Below are 15,285 nucleotides of genomic sequence, written 5' to 3' on the forward strand. Positions count from 1 at the left end.
ACTGCCGCTCATTTAACGCCATGCTCGTGCCAGTTTTTGATGGAGAGAAACGTCCGGAAGCGCCAACAGGAGTTGAAGGATAACTGTTACCAGTAGACTTCAGCATATCAAGTTCAAATCTCTTCCGATAAAATGCAGCTATTCCATACGGCTTTATAATAGCTTCCAGATAAATCAATTGTACAGCTACGAACTGATTGTAAACAAACTAATTAGCGGAGGAATACATCATATCATGTGAATATATCAAAACCTTTTACAGAAGGATTGATCTTAATTGAAGTAAAATCGACATTCAGCATTTACAGGACGATAAAATTGACAGTCTGTGACACGAAAAAGGGTAATAATGACTGATGAGACATATTTGTATACCCACAACACATGAATATTTAATTTTGTAATAAATAATCTTCCATGCAGGCTATATCTTCGACAGAATATCATTATTAAGCCTTTGGAATGCGTGACGAATTGGTTCTGGCAGATATATCTAAGAACGCTTGTTTGAAAATCAATCTTTTATTCGATTAAGCTCGGATGCAAGGCACAACCAAATTTGCGTTGGGAAAATGCTAAAAAGGTAGAATTTTCTGTTTGTTTAACTCTGTACTGAAAATTCCTGCGCAAAAAAGCTGAAATGCAAACATGCTTGTTTCATAAAATAAAAATGACATAATTATTTTGAAGACTAAACGACATAAAGAAATACGCAAAAGCGTCATGCCAGAACTTCAGTTTCATTTTATAACCCAGGTTTAGTACATTTTGTAGTTTTGCTGTCAGTTTAAAAGGTTATATAAAGCATAATTTGAAATAATGCCATTAAAAACAGAAATATTTCGTATGGTGCTTTGACGGTACAGAAATGCCCCAACAAGTGTTCAACGTCGGTTGTGACTAACTACCAAAGACCGTCACGATTTATATAGGCTTCCCTTCTGTTGACTTGAACACGATGAATTAAGCCGGGCCACGTATTTTCATAGAAAGGTACTATGCAAACACAAGTCAATACTTTTTATCTATTTAAACACGACGAAAATGTTACATGCCTGTGGAATTATACAACGCGGGCGTAGGGAATTTTTCTTCAAGGCTTATAACTGACGGGATGTTTAAAGATGAGAAAGAAATGCAAAGTTATGCACATTTCCATGGAAAAGTAATCCAGGGAAGTCTACCCCATCTGCTATTAACATCATAGAGGCCAAAACGTGGCGATACTAAGGAGTAACAGTTTCTGACCATTCATAGACACCCCACATTAACCCCTGTCAAGAATGCAAGTCTCACATTCCTCAGATGGAACCAACTGACACATGGTATGAAAGCAGTGTTACGCAATGATGGTCAAGCCAGTACTTGGGTAAGCTGTAACAAAGTATCTCAATAACAAGAGGACTCTGAAGGCTCTGTATCACTCACCTGACCTATGGACCTAAAGATCAGATCATCAAAATTAACATTCTGACCAAGTTTCATTAAGATATGGTCATAAAGGTGGCCTCTAAAGGGATAACTAGCTTTTCCTTTGATTTGACCTAGTGACCTAATTTTTGACCCCACCTGACCCAGATTCGAATGTGACATAAAGATCATAAAGATTAACATTCTGACCAAGTTTCATGAAGATACAATCATAAATGTGGCCTCTAGATTGTTAACAAGCTTTTCCTTTGATTTGACCTACTGACCTAGTTTTGACCCCCACATGACCCAGATTCGAATTTGACCTAAAGATCATCAAGGTTAACATTCTGACCAAAAGTCATGAAGATACAGTCATAAATGTGACCTCTAGAGTGTAAACAAGTTTTTCCTTTGATTTTTTGACCTGGTAACCTAGTTTTTGATCCCACATGATCCAGATTCAAACTTGACCTAGAGGTCATCAAGACAAACATTCTGATTAAGTTTCATAGAGATATATCATGGTTAAACCATGAATGTGGCTCTAGAGTGTTCACAAGCTTTTCCTTTGATTTGACCTGGTGACCTAGTTTTTGACTCCAGATGACCCAATATCAAACTCGTTCAAGATTGGATGAGGGTAACATTCTAACCAAGTTTCATTAAGATTGGGCTAAAATTGTGACCTCTAGAGTGTTAACAGTCAAATTGTTGACGACAGACGACGACGGACGACGGACACAGGGCGATCACAAAAGCTCACCTAGAGCACTTCGTGCTCAGGTGAGCTAAAAATTGATAACACATTTTGTAAAAGTCTGTTCAGGAAAATGCATCACAAGACAAGAGGTCCCTAAGTCGCTCACCTGAGTAACACAGAATAACAGCTAGTGTAAACATGTTTTACCTAGTGATTTCATGGAGACAAATATTCTGAAACATTTTCAGTAAGATTGGACCAAAAACGTGGCCTCTTGAGTGAAAACAAGCTTATTCTTTGATTTGACCTGGTGACCTAGTTTTTGACCCTACATGACCCAGATAAAAATTCATCCAATATTTCATGCACACAAACATTCTGACCAAGTTTCATGCACATCAAATGAACAGGAGTGTTAACAAGCTTTTCCTTTGATTTGAGCAGTTGACCTAGTTTTTGACCCCATATGACCCAGTTTCAAACTTAGCCTAGAAATCATCAAGATAAACATTATGACCATGTTTCATGAAGATAGGGTCATAAATATGGCTTCAAGAGCATTAACAAGCTTTTCCTTTGATTTGACCGAGTGACCTAGTTTTTGACCCAATATGACCCAGTTTCGAATATGGCCTAGAAATCATCAAGACACACATTCTGACCAAGTTACATGAAGATAGGTTCATAAATGTGACCTCTAGGTTGTTAACAAGCTTTTCCTTTGATTTGACCTGATGACCAAGTTTTTGACCTGACATGACCCAGTTTCGATCCAGACCTAGTGACCCAGTTTCGATCCAGACCTAGAAATCATCAAGATAATCATTTCAAAAGATTTATTGTTGTTGAAGATATTTTGCAAGTTTGTATCAAATCAAACCATAAATGAAGTCTCTATATGGCTGCAAAAGCCAAAATAGCAAATTTTGGCCATTTAAGGGGCCATAACTCTGGAACCCTTTCTGGAATCTGGCCAGTTTTCGAAAGGAACTGAGATATTATGCCAATACAAGTTGTGTGCAAGTTTGATTAAAGTTGATTACAAAATGTGGTCTCTATCATATTCACAAGCCAAAAATAACAAATTTTAGCCTTTAAAGGGGCCATAACTCTGGAACCCATGATGGGATATAGCCAGTTTTTGAAAGGAACCGAGATATTATGCCAATACAAGTTGTGTGCAAGTTTGATTAAAGTTAATTGCAAAATGTGGTCTCTATCATGTTCACAAGCCAAAAATAGCAAGTTTTGGCCCTTTAAGGGCCAATAACTCTGGAACACGAGAGGATCTGGCCAGTTTTCAAAATGAACCGAGATATTATGCCAAGACAGGTTGTGTGCAAGTTTGATTAAAGTTGATTGCAAAATGTGGTCTCTATCGTGTTCACAGGCAAAAAATAGCAAATTTTGGCCTTTTAAGGGGCCATAACTCTGGAACCCATGATGGGATCTGGCCAGTTTTCGAAAGGAACCGAGATATTATGCCAATACAAGTTGTGTGCAAGTCTGATTAAAATTAATTGCAAAATGTGGTCTCTATCGTGTTCACAAGAAAAAAACATATATATACCCCACTCTACTAATAGAGTATGTGGTCTTTTTACATAGTTATTGTGCGAATCTGTTGCACTATCGACATAAATAAACATCACCAAAAGGCTAAGATTCTGACCTTTCATTTGAAATATGATTTACGTAAAATGTAGAAACATTATCTGACTTATTTTGCAAGTTGGATTACTTATGCAACATCCCTCAAATTTTAACTCTGGCCGCAGCCAAAGCCAAGCCAAGCTGTCCACTCTTGAAAAAGCATAAACTATCGGCTAGTGGACAAACAGCTCAGAGCAGGTACATACACCCATAGAGGACATCCTCTCCGGTATGTTCCGCCTTTCTGTCTATCATCACTCCTCCCTTACAGAACAAGCCTTTTCCGGTGGATGAAAAGTTAATAGAAAGTTAATGGAGTTATTCACAGCAGCAGTTCGCTGTTCATTCACCGCATCCGGTTAATGATTGGCAATCAAACTTTTTTTTTAACATTCTATTCACTGCAGACTTCAGTGTTCGCTTCTTATTCACTGCAGGACTTGGTATTTTAAATATTGTATCATTAATTCACTTTCTATTCACCGGAGAAACTTGAATTTCATGATTTGTAAATAAAATAGCTTTGGCGGCAAAATGGTTTGTATAGTTTGAAATTCTGGACCATGCAGAACACAGCAGATTTATGTGAATAGCATGGTATCTGCTACAGTAAGTGCTTTTTTAATTGTCTATGATATACACAAGGCATGTCAAAAGTAAAATGTGATATATTTTTTTCAATTTATTTGATTCATGTAATTCTAAACAGATGCAGACTTATTTTTGTCATCAGTTTCCATGACTTTGATTTTTTGTGCATGTAAATACAAGTTTCCAGCTAATTCACTAGCTTATCGTGGAGCCCACTTGCATTGAGCACGATATAGTCACCACTTATGGCGCTTTGGTGTATGTGTGTCCGTGCGTGCAAGCATTCAATATTTTTCCGGACCATAATTTTGACATGCATGGACCAATCATGTTTATATTTTGCACTAATGTTAACCTCAATGATAAGGTGTGTCATGCACAAACCCCATGTTCCTATCTCAAAGGTCAAGGTCACAGTTGGAGGTCAAAGGTCAAACTGAAGTTTGTCCGGAGCATTTCTTCTTCATGCATGATTGGATTTTGATGTATTTTGGCATGAATGTTCACCATTATGTGATGGAGTGTCAAGCGCAAGAATCAGGTCCCTAGGTGCAAGGTCAAGGTCACACTTGACAGACCACTGGCGGGCTCGACATTCTGCCCTACAAGATGAAAGCTTTCTGCAGACTTGCAGCTCATTCACCGCAGACTGTTTACAGTTCATTCACCGCAGACATCGCAGATCATTCACTGCAGAATGTTCGCAGCTCAATCACCGCAGACAGTTCACAGATCATATGCATGTAAAAAGTCAATGAAAAGTTAATGGTCCAAACTTCATTCACTTTCTATTAACCAATCATTCACAAACCATTCACCACAGACTTTTTTTTTCTGTAAGGGCTCCTTCTTCCCTCCCAGTAGTCGCCTGTGGAATCAACTCCAAGTCTCAGACCATGGAAGACCTCTAAGGGGACGAGACACATACTGTTTGTTCATACACTATCTATCTATCTACAAAATATTTTTGTATCATTTCTACCAGTTTTGTGTTTCACTTTAACTTCTACTATTATTATGTGATTGTACAACAATTTCCCACAGTGGACCAAGTACAAAACTGGAGCTCAACAAAAGCCTGTGCTACATAAGATCACCATAAAATACATTAACTTGCACTGTAGTGAGATAATGTATTCATTATTCTATTGAGAACCATCGCACCTTATTCAATTACTTTTAAAATAGAACTTTTATTTGCCATGCTCAAATGACATCAAATACAGAGATTTCCTTTGAAAATTAATGATGCATTTCAATGCCCACCTACTGTATGTACAACATTTGAGTCGTAAATCAAATTTGATATGTATACCTTACAATGGCTCTTTTAAAAAACATGTCATTATTATAAAAGGCCAGCAAAATGGCCTGTTACGTGCCTATACAGTTAGTAAGTTTCAATGAAAACTGTTGATCTTGCTAAAAACAGTAACACAAGTTTGCACATGAATTGTCTTGATTTTAGTGCAAATTTTTATGAATATACATGTAATAAATAAACAAGACAGCTTTGATATGTGCTTTATATTACTATATTGCATGTTTGTATTTAGTAACTAATAAGTTAATTATTTTATATTTGATATAATTTCTATCAAATCCAGCCACATAATAGTCACGACACCTCCACAGCACCACAACTGGGGTCCATGACATAGCCAAAATCATTATTTTCCGCATTATTAACATATCTGAGATCTCATTTTTACATCTTCACCAAACTACATTATCATTGAGCTCCTGCTTATAACATGGCTTGTAGTGTGTTAACAATAACAAATATTATGGTAGTTTTGATTAAGTCAAGGGCCATAATTCTAGTGGTTCTTTTTGCACACTCTTGCCCATTCTTACACTTGTATGAAAGCATATGGTTTGTAACTTTCATGAAGATTGCTAAAATATATTAACAAAAGGAAATAAGACAATTTTGACTTATTCAAGAGAAATAACTCTGCTTTTAAAGAAGCAGTGTTGCACATTATCCAATTTGTATAAGATTTTATGTCCAACAACATTCTATGTTGTTTTATCAATGTTTCTCGAGAAATGTAGTCTCAAAATGAATGAACACTGTGAAAAACAAGAGGATATGACCCTGGATCGCTCACCTGAGTAATATGAGCCGCCTGTTTCAAATGGCAAACTGATGCTAAAATATAAAGAAAGTAGGTCAGTAGGTAACATTCATTGTCACTGAAAGTCAGTTTTAAGATCAGTGTGCAAAACTGTACATGTCATCATAATTTCAAGGCTGTATCTTAAAAATCAAGAAAGTAGGTCAGCAGGTCAAGGTCACAGACAGGTGATCCCTAATCACTTGCGGTCATCAGGTAATTATAATTAAACAGTCTAGGAACTATGATCTAATAATTTTCAAGTACTTTTTCCTATATAACTCATATAACAAGTGACCCCAGGGCAGGGCCTCTTTTCACCCCAGGGGTATAATTTGAACAATCTTACAAGAGATCCACTAGGCAATGCTACAAACCAAATATCAAAGGCCTAGGCCTTGAACTTTAGGACAAGAAGATTTTTAATCTTTTATCTATATACGTCTATGTTAAACTTGGGACCCCCAGGGCAGGGCCTCTTTTCACCCCTGGGGCATAATTTGAACATTTTTGGTAGAGGAACACTAGACAAGGCAATATACCAAATATCAAAAGCCTATGCCTTGCAGTTTCAGGCAAGAAGATTTTTAAAGTTTTTTCCTATATACATGTAAGTCTATGTAAAACTTGAGACCCCCCGGGGCAGGGCCTCTTTTCACCCAAGGGGCATAATTTGAACTATTTTGGTAGATGACAACAAGGCAATGCAACATACCAAATATCAAAAGCCTGGGCCTTGCAATTTCAGACAAGAAGATTTTTTAAAAAATTTCCTATATGTCTATGTAAAACTTGAGAACCCCCAGGGCAGGGCCTCTTTTCATTCCGGTGTAATAATTTGAACAATTTTGGTAGAAGACCACAAGGCAATGCTACATACCAAATATCATAGGCTGTCTTGTGGTTTTAGAAAAGAAGATTTTTCAAGTTTTTTCCTACATAAGTCTATGCAAAACTTGGGACCCACGGGGCTGGGCCTCTTTTCACCACAGGGGCATAATTTGAACAAATTTCTTAGAGGATCATTAGATGATGCCATATGCCAAATATCAAGGCTCTAGGCCTTGCTGTTTTGGACAAGAAGATTTTTAAAATTTTTCCTTTCGGTTGCCATGGCAACCAGAGCTCCTTGTGGAATTCAATTCTTTGAACAATTTTGAAAGGGGACCACCCAAGGATCATTCCTATGAAGTTTGGTGTAATTCTGCCCAGTGGTTTTCAAGAAGAAGATTTTTTTAGAAAATGTTGACGGACGGATGACGGACGACGCACGACAGACATTGAGCGGTCACAAAACCTCACCATGAGCCTTTGGCTCAAGTGAGCTAACAAGATCAGTTGGTAAAACATGTAGGCCCCAATGATAGGTTTTTCTATTTTCAGTCCAGTGTTCACTATGACCTTAACCCACTAACTCCCAAAGCATTAGGGGTTTCTACTTTATAAGCCCAATCGTATTACTAATGGTGACGATACTGGAACAAGTGGTTCTCAAGTTATTGAGCAGAAACTGCTTTCAAGGTTCAGGCCCCTGTGACCTTGACCTTTGACCTACTGACAATAGAGGTCATCTACTTTGTAAGCCCAATCATGCTATGAAGTTTAAATGTTCTGGGTCAAGTGGTTCTCAAGTTATTGGGTGAAAACCATTCGCTCTACCAACAGACAGACAAGCCGATTATGACCAACATACCCATCTGACCGACAAGTGCAAAGTCATGTACCCTAGCTTCTTTGAAGCGGGGCATAATTACAATTTTTGACTATTTCAAGGGTCATAACTCTTGAAATACTTGTGTTATCAGAATCAAAATAATGCATCTGAAAAAGAAAATTGCTCTTAAATAAAATCACTGTTGACTAGATGCGTATTATTGTATCACGCGGGCTATGTCCTAATGATATAATTTCTTCCCATCTAAACTACAAACAATGATTTTATTTAATAACAAATCACTCTTTGGGATATATTATTTCTTAAATAAACAATGGTTGACAAAAGATCTGTGATGGCACATTATGGTTTCCAAAATTGCGCATGATGTCAAGTTTATTTCAATGATCATGTAAAAATGAAAATATATAAGGCCTTCTTGTAGTTTATCCTGAGATATACCATGTTTCATTGCGCAGATCAGGGTCTTTCAAAAATGAATTTGAGTGACCCTGCGCAGATGCAGATGCTTGGGTAATGAACACTCTGGGGTTTCAAATCCTGTGCAACTAAACTCTGAACCATAGTAAATCTGACAATAAATCACAGGAAGGTCTTATTTATTAAACAACTATTCTGACAAATAAAAGGGCCATGACTGTTAGTACCACTACAGCAGTATTGCCGGTCAAACTTCCAAGATCTTGTAGCCATATACATTCTGTCCAAGCTTCATGGAGATTTAAATCCCAGAATTTTATGGAACAGACATTGAAATGTGGTAAGACTGACTGATGTAATGGTGGGCAGATGTAAAACCATTATTCTATAGTTCCTAAACAGGTCTCAAACTTGAAAATTTGTTGAAAGACAACAGATGGCCAATGACAGATGAAGGCTGATCACAACATCCTCGAGGTCTCTGAGCTCAGTTTGAGATATCTACATGCAATGTTGTATCAAGTGTACTTCATTATAGTTTTAAGTATAAGACAAACATTTTGACTATACATTTCCTTTAAATAGTCAACAAAAAGTATTTTGTGCCCTTTTTCAGAAGATGCAAAATAAAACAAGAGGGCCATGAAGGCCCTGTATCGCTCACCTGACCTACTGACCTAAAGACCACCATGATTAACATTCTGACCAAGTTTCATTAAGATATGGTATAAATGTGACCTCTAAAGTGTAAACCAGCTTTTCTTTTTATTTGACCTAGTGACCTATTTTTGGACCCGATATGACCCAGATTCAAACTGGACCTTGAAATCATCAAGATTACCACTCTGACCAAGTTTCATGAAGATACAGTCATAAATGTGGCCTCTAGGGTGTTAACAAGCTTTTCCTTTGATTTGACCTAGTGACCTAGTTTTTGACCCCACCTGACCCAGATTTGAATCTGACCTATAGATCATCAACATTAACATTCTGACCTAGTTTCATTAAGATATGGTCATAAATGTGGTCTCTACAGTGTAAACTAGCTTTTCCTTTGATTTGACCTGGTGACCTAGTTTTTGATCCTACATGACCCAGATTCAAACTGGACCTAGAGAATATCAAGACTACCATTTTGACCAAGTTTCATAATGATACAGTCATAAATGTGGCCTCTACAGTATTAACAAGCTTTTCCTTTGATTTGACCCGGTGACAGTTTTTGACCTGACATGAACCAGGTTCGAACATGACCTAAAGATTATCAAGATTAACATTCTGACCAAGTTTCATAAAGATACAGTCAGAAATGTGGCCTCTAGAGTGATAACAAGCTTTTCCTTTGATTTGACCTAATGACCTAGTTTTTGACCCCACCTGACCCAGATTCAAACTTGACCTAAACAGCCTCAAGACTAACATTCTGACCAAGTTTCATTAAGATGTGGTCATAAATGTGGCCTCTACAGTGTAAACTATCTTTTCCTTTGATTTGACCTGGTGACCTAGTTTTCAATCCCACATGACCCAGAATCAAACTAGACCTTGAGATCATCAAGATTAACATTCTGACCAAGGTTCATGAAGATACAGTCATAAATATGGCCTCTATAGTGTTAACAAGCTTTTCCTTTGATTTGACCTGGTGACCTAGTTTTTGATCCCAGATGACCCAATATCAAACTCGTCCAAGACTTTATTGAGGGTAACATTCTGACCAAGTTTCATTAAGATTGGGCCAAAAATGTATCCTCTAGAGTTTTAACAAGCTTTTCCTCTGATTTGACCTGGTGACCTAGTTTTTAACCCCAGATGACCCAATATCAAACTCGTCCAAGATTTTATTGAGGGTAACATTCTGACCAAGTTTCCTTAAGATTGGGCAAAAATTGTGACCTCTAGAGTGTTAACAAGCTTTTCCTTTGATTTGACATGGTGACCTAGTTTTTGATCCTACATGACCCAGATTCAAACTGGACCTAGAGAATATCAAGACTACCATTTTGACCAAGTTTCATAATGATACAGTCATAAATGTGGCCTCTACAGTGTTAACAAGCTTTTCCTTTGATTTGACCCGGTGACATAGTTTTTGACCTGACATGACCCAGGTTCGAACATGACCTAAAGATTATCAAGATTAACATTCTGACTAAGTTTCATAAAGATACAGTCATAAATGTGGCCTCTAGAGTGTTAACAAGCTTTTCCTTTGATTTGACCTAGTTGACCTAGTTTTTGACCCCACCTGACCCAGATTCAAACTTGACCTAAACAGCCTCAAGACTAACATTCTGACCAAGTTTCATTAAGATGTGATCATAAATGTGGCCTCTACAGTGTAAACTATCTTTTCCTTTGATTTGACCTGGTGACCTAGTTTTCAATCCCACATGACCCAGATTCAAACTAGACCTTTAGATCATCAAGATTAACATTCTGACCAAGGTTCATGAAGATACAGTCATAAATATGGCCTCTATAGTGTTAACAAGCTTTTCCTCTGATTTGACCTGGTGACCTAGTTTTTGATCCCAGATGACCCAATATCAAACTAGTCCAAGACTTTATTGAGGGTAACATTCTGACCAAGTTTCATTAAGATTGGGCACAAATTGTGACCTCTAGGGTGTTAACAAGCTTTTTCTTTGATTGGACCTGGTGATCTAGTTTTTGACCCCAGATGACCCAATATCTAACTCGTCCAAGATTTCATTGAGGGTTACATTCTGACCAAGTTTCATTAAGATTGGGCCAAAAATGTATCCTCTAGAGTGTTAACAAGCTTTTCCTCTGATTTGACATGGTGACCTAGTTTTTAACCCCAGATGACCCAATATCAAACTCGTCCAAGATTTTATTGAGGGTAACATTCTGACCAAGTTTCCTTAAGATTGGGCAAAAATTGTGACCTCTAGAGTGTTAACAAGCTTTTCCTTTGATTTGACATGGTGACCTAGTTTTTGACCCAAGATGATCCAATATCGAATGCATCCAAGATTTCATTGAGGGTAACATTCTGACCAAGTTTCATTAAGATTGGCTCAAATTTGTGACCTCTAGAGTGTTAACAGTCAAATTGTTGACGCTGCCGACGACGACGGACGACAAACACAGGGCGATCACAAAAGCTCACCTTTGAGCACTTTGTGCTCAGGTGAGCTAAAAATCCTGTCATTTTCTAACAGTACAGCAGATTGTTACTCTTATGTTGCAACAAAATCTCAATTACATTTTGACAAAAATATTTCATACTAGGTGTGTGAAATCATTAAAATTGATAAGCTCATTAAATTTACTATTTTTAACTTCGCTCAATAAAATCTACCTATTAACATTAAACAAGACATTATAGTGTATCATTATGACATAAAAACATTTGCTAATGCTATGCATCAAGTAACATGCATGTGTTCTTTTGTGGTCTGAAGTCAAGCAATATCTCTTTATTTAGTCAATAATGTTAAGAACATAATATTCTGTAACATTTTTTTGCAAAATTATTCTAAATGACAAATGAAGGAGAAATAATTTGAAACTATTGGCATTTACCAGGGCTTAATAGTTACCTGTATTGACGTAAAAGTATGATTTCATGTCTCAAAATACCTGATTAGACATTCATAAACATGTTTTTGACAGATATACTCAAGCAGAAAAGCTACTTAAGATTATCTATGAAAGAAGTTTTGATTTATTGACAAAATGAAAATGCATGTCTCAACCAAAGTGGGGAAAAACATGAATAATTTATTCATCCAATATCAAGTGCAAGACAAGTTAGCACACCCACATGTGAGTCATTGAACAGGAGGGACTTGTTTATACAACAAAAATAAACATCTCTTGTAAATACTTTATAGTTACATGCCTTCAACATAGCTTTACCCTCGTGCAAATACAATTGCTACACAGCTTGGGCTAATTGTATTTCTCTATAATAAATCTTTTTTGTTAAAACTTATTTTACATTAACTGAAAGACTTACCAGGCCATAGTCTAAACTATTGCCTGATGCCAGAGGGGAAATGGTTCTGACTATCAACCAGAATGTTATTCAGTTAGAATTTTATTACATGACATCAGAAATAACTTTTCATCATTTTTTTTTTCAGGTTTTGACTTTAGCCCAGCAAAATTTAGTGTTGAACTATTGAATGGTCAATAGTTCAAACTATAGACTGGCGATTTATATAAGATCATGTAATAAAAAAGATCCTATATAAATTCTGTAATACCCATCAATAATTTTAGAACTGACCCTATCTAAACCTTCTGATAGAAAAATACGTTTAAAATCATTATCAGACAAACTGCCATTGTGACAAATTTCTCATTGTATGGGAACTTAAGCATGACAAATATTTTCTAAAGAAACTTAAGTAGAAGTGAAAGCCCTGTTTATACAGGTATGATCAGTTGACCTGGTAAACAGTTTTGACCTTGGCCTCCAGTCACTGGCCATTATTGAACTATGGAATACATGAAAAGCTTAATATGTTCTGTCATGTATTATGTATAGGGGAGCAATTAGATATTCATTTGTTAGTACAAACATTGAAAACTAACAAAACCAATGTCTAGTATTTATGTAGTAAGAAGGGCAGATAAAGATCAAATTCCCAGTGCTTTCTAAAGTATTAATTTAGGTAAAATGTATTCCCATCTAGTACACCTATAAATGGAAGAGTTTTGTTTTGCAGTAGATATTTATGTAAATCAATATAAATGCAGTCAATCTTGTCCTATCTGGTATTGATTTACATGGCAGTTACAGGTAACTAATGTATTTATTAATAAATAAAGTTGTTCAAGGCCATTGGTACTTGTCACCTGTCCAACTTGTTTACTTGCTATTTATCTATGGATACTGAAAATAGTTCCATAATGCTGACAGTTTTGGCTATCACCTTATTTCTTCAGGGAATTTCTGGATTTAAGATAATTTCATTATTTTATAGCAATAAAATATGGTTACAATATTAAATAAACTCCAACATGAATTTAAACAAAGGCATATGAAAGTAAAATTATAATAATTCAAGCACTATTTGTCAAAAATCTTGTGACTGCATCAATCAACACAATTAAATCTAACCATGGGCACCCAGAGAGACTATTAGAGGTCTATATCCTAATTTCATATTACCTGTCCTAAGTTTTGTGCAACAGAAGATTCTTACAGTGTATACTTGTTTGTTTCATTGCTATTTCCGTTATATATGGTGTCGTTAACATTTGTTCCTGGATTCAATACCAGAGCTAACCCATTTTCTGCATGAAAGAGGTAACTTCTCCACATCAGAAGTGCAAGACCAATAACCTAACCACCTTTTATCTTCACTCACTCATAATGGATAACATAGTACGTCTCACCAGGCACTCAAACCTATAAACTCCTGGGGAGTTTAAAGTCACAAAACTCACGGGCTAAAATCTCGAGTACCTGACTGGCTGTTTCCAAGCACATAACTGAATTTTACCAATGGAAAGTATGTGATCTGAGACTGGTGCCCAAACCCTGTTTTAATCACGATTTTTTAATCACCTTATTATGGGGTGCCAGGTCAAGTGGAAAATAATTCTGTCATTCATCTATAGTGTTTTAGGCTGAAGCCCTTTTGGTGTCACATCTATTCCTCTTTAGTAGTACTGATTTTTTGTAATGAAGTAACTGTGATTCAAATGTATTTCATAGTAAACTTAAAAGTAAACACGAATTACATCTCTATGATACAAGAAGACTTAATTCTGTATCAAAGATAAATTGCCATTCAAAAATCAAGACATGTTCAAATCTGTATTCGTATTAAACATTTGCTAACATGTTCAATAGATTCATAAGATTTATAAAGCCTCTTTAATCTTTGACACTGTTAAAAAGTCCCATAAATAACCATACACTATTAAAATGAAAAACTTGAATACCCAGTATTGATTTTCTCTTCAAAAGTAAGTGGTAACATTTTAGCAACTATGGAACAAAATGAAGTGTTTATATTCTTGATCTAAAGATGAAATGGCTGTAAACCAACAACATTATTTAGATTTAATAGGAATTGATTTGTTTTCATGTACACAGCAACAGCCTAGTACTTGGGAAAGAAGCCTACATTTCATTATCTACTTAAATAATATTTACAGTAGAATGCAAATATTATTTCAGTTTAAATAAATAGAAATATAAATGACAAGATCCTTACATATTACATACTAAAGTTCGGTCTGAACTGACACATTAGTTACAAACCTTATCTTTCAATGTGAAATGATTCACTGTTAAATACTGTAATGAAAAACAGTTTCAATAGAATTTTTTTCCAGTTAGAACAGGTTTTCTACAACTATCTTGCTGAAACAATGCAGGTCGTACAAAGGCTGTCAAGCTTTAATGGTGTCAGTAAACAATAGATGCCCCTATGGACATTGTTTCAGGTAGGGGCAGGGTTCTGGATAGTATACTTCAGCAAGCTGGCTGGATGGCTACCTCACTTGATGACCAGAGTAGGACTCAAACCTACTAAGGTAAGGGGCAAGTGATTCTGTCAATCACCTTAACTATCACGACCTCTGGACTACTGGTTGCAGATCATCCTGTAAAATGAGAACTGCTCACGTGTGGGACTGTACATGCCATACCAGTATACTATATAGAAGTCTAAAGCCATAATTTATTTATCATCATTATTTATTCATTTTTTTAGCAACTTCTC

This window comes from Mercenaria mercenaria, chromosome 2, assembly GCF_021730395.1.
Source record: "Mercenaria mercenaria strain notata chromosome 2, MADL_Memer_1, whole genome shotgun sequence".
Taxonomy (NCBI): domain Eukaryota; kingdom Metazoa; phylum Mollusca; class Bivalvia; order Venerida; family Veneridae; genus Mercenaria; species Mercenaria mercenaria.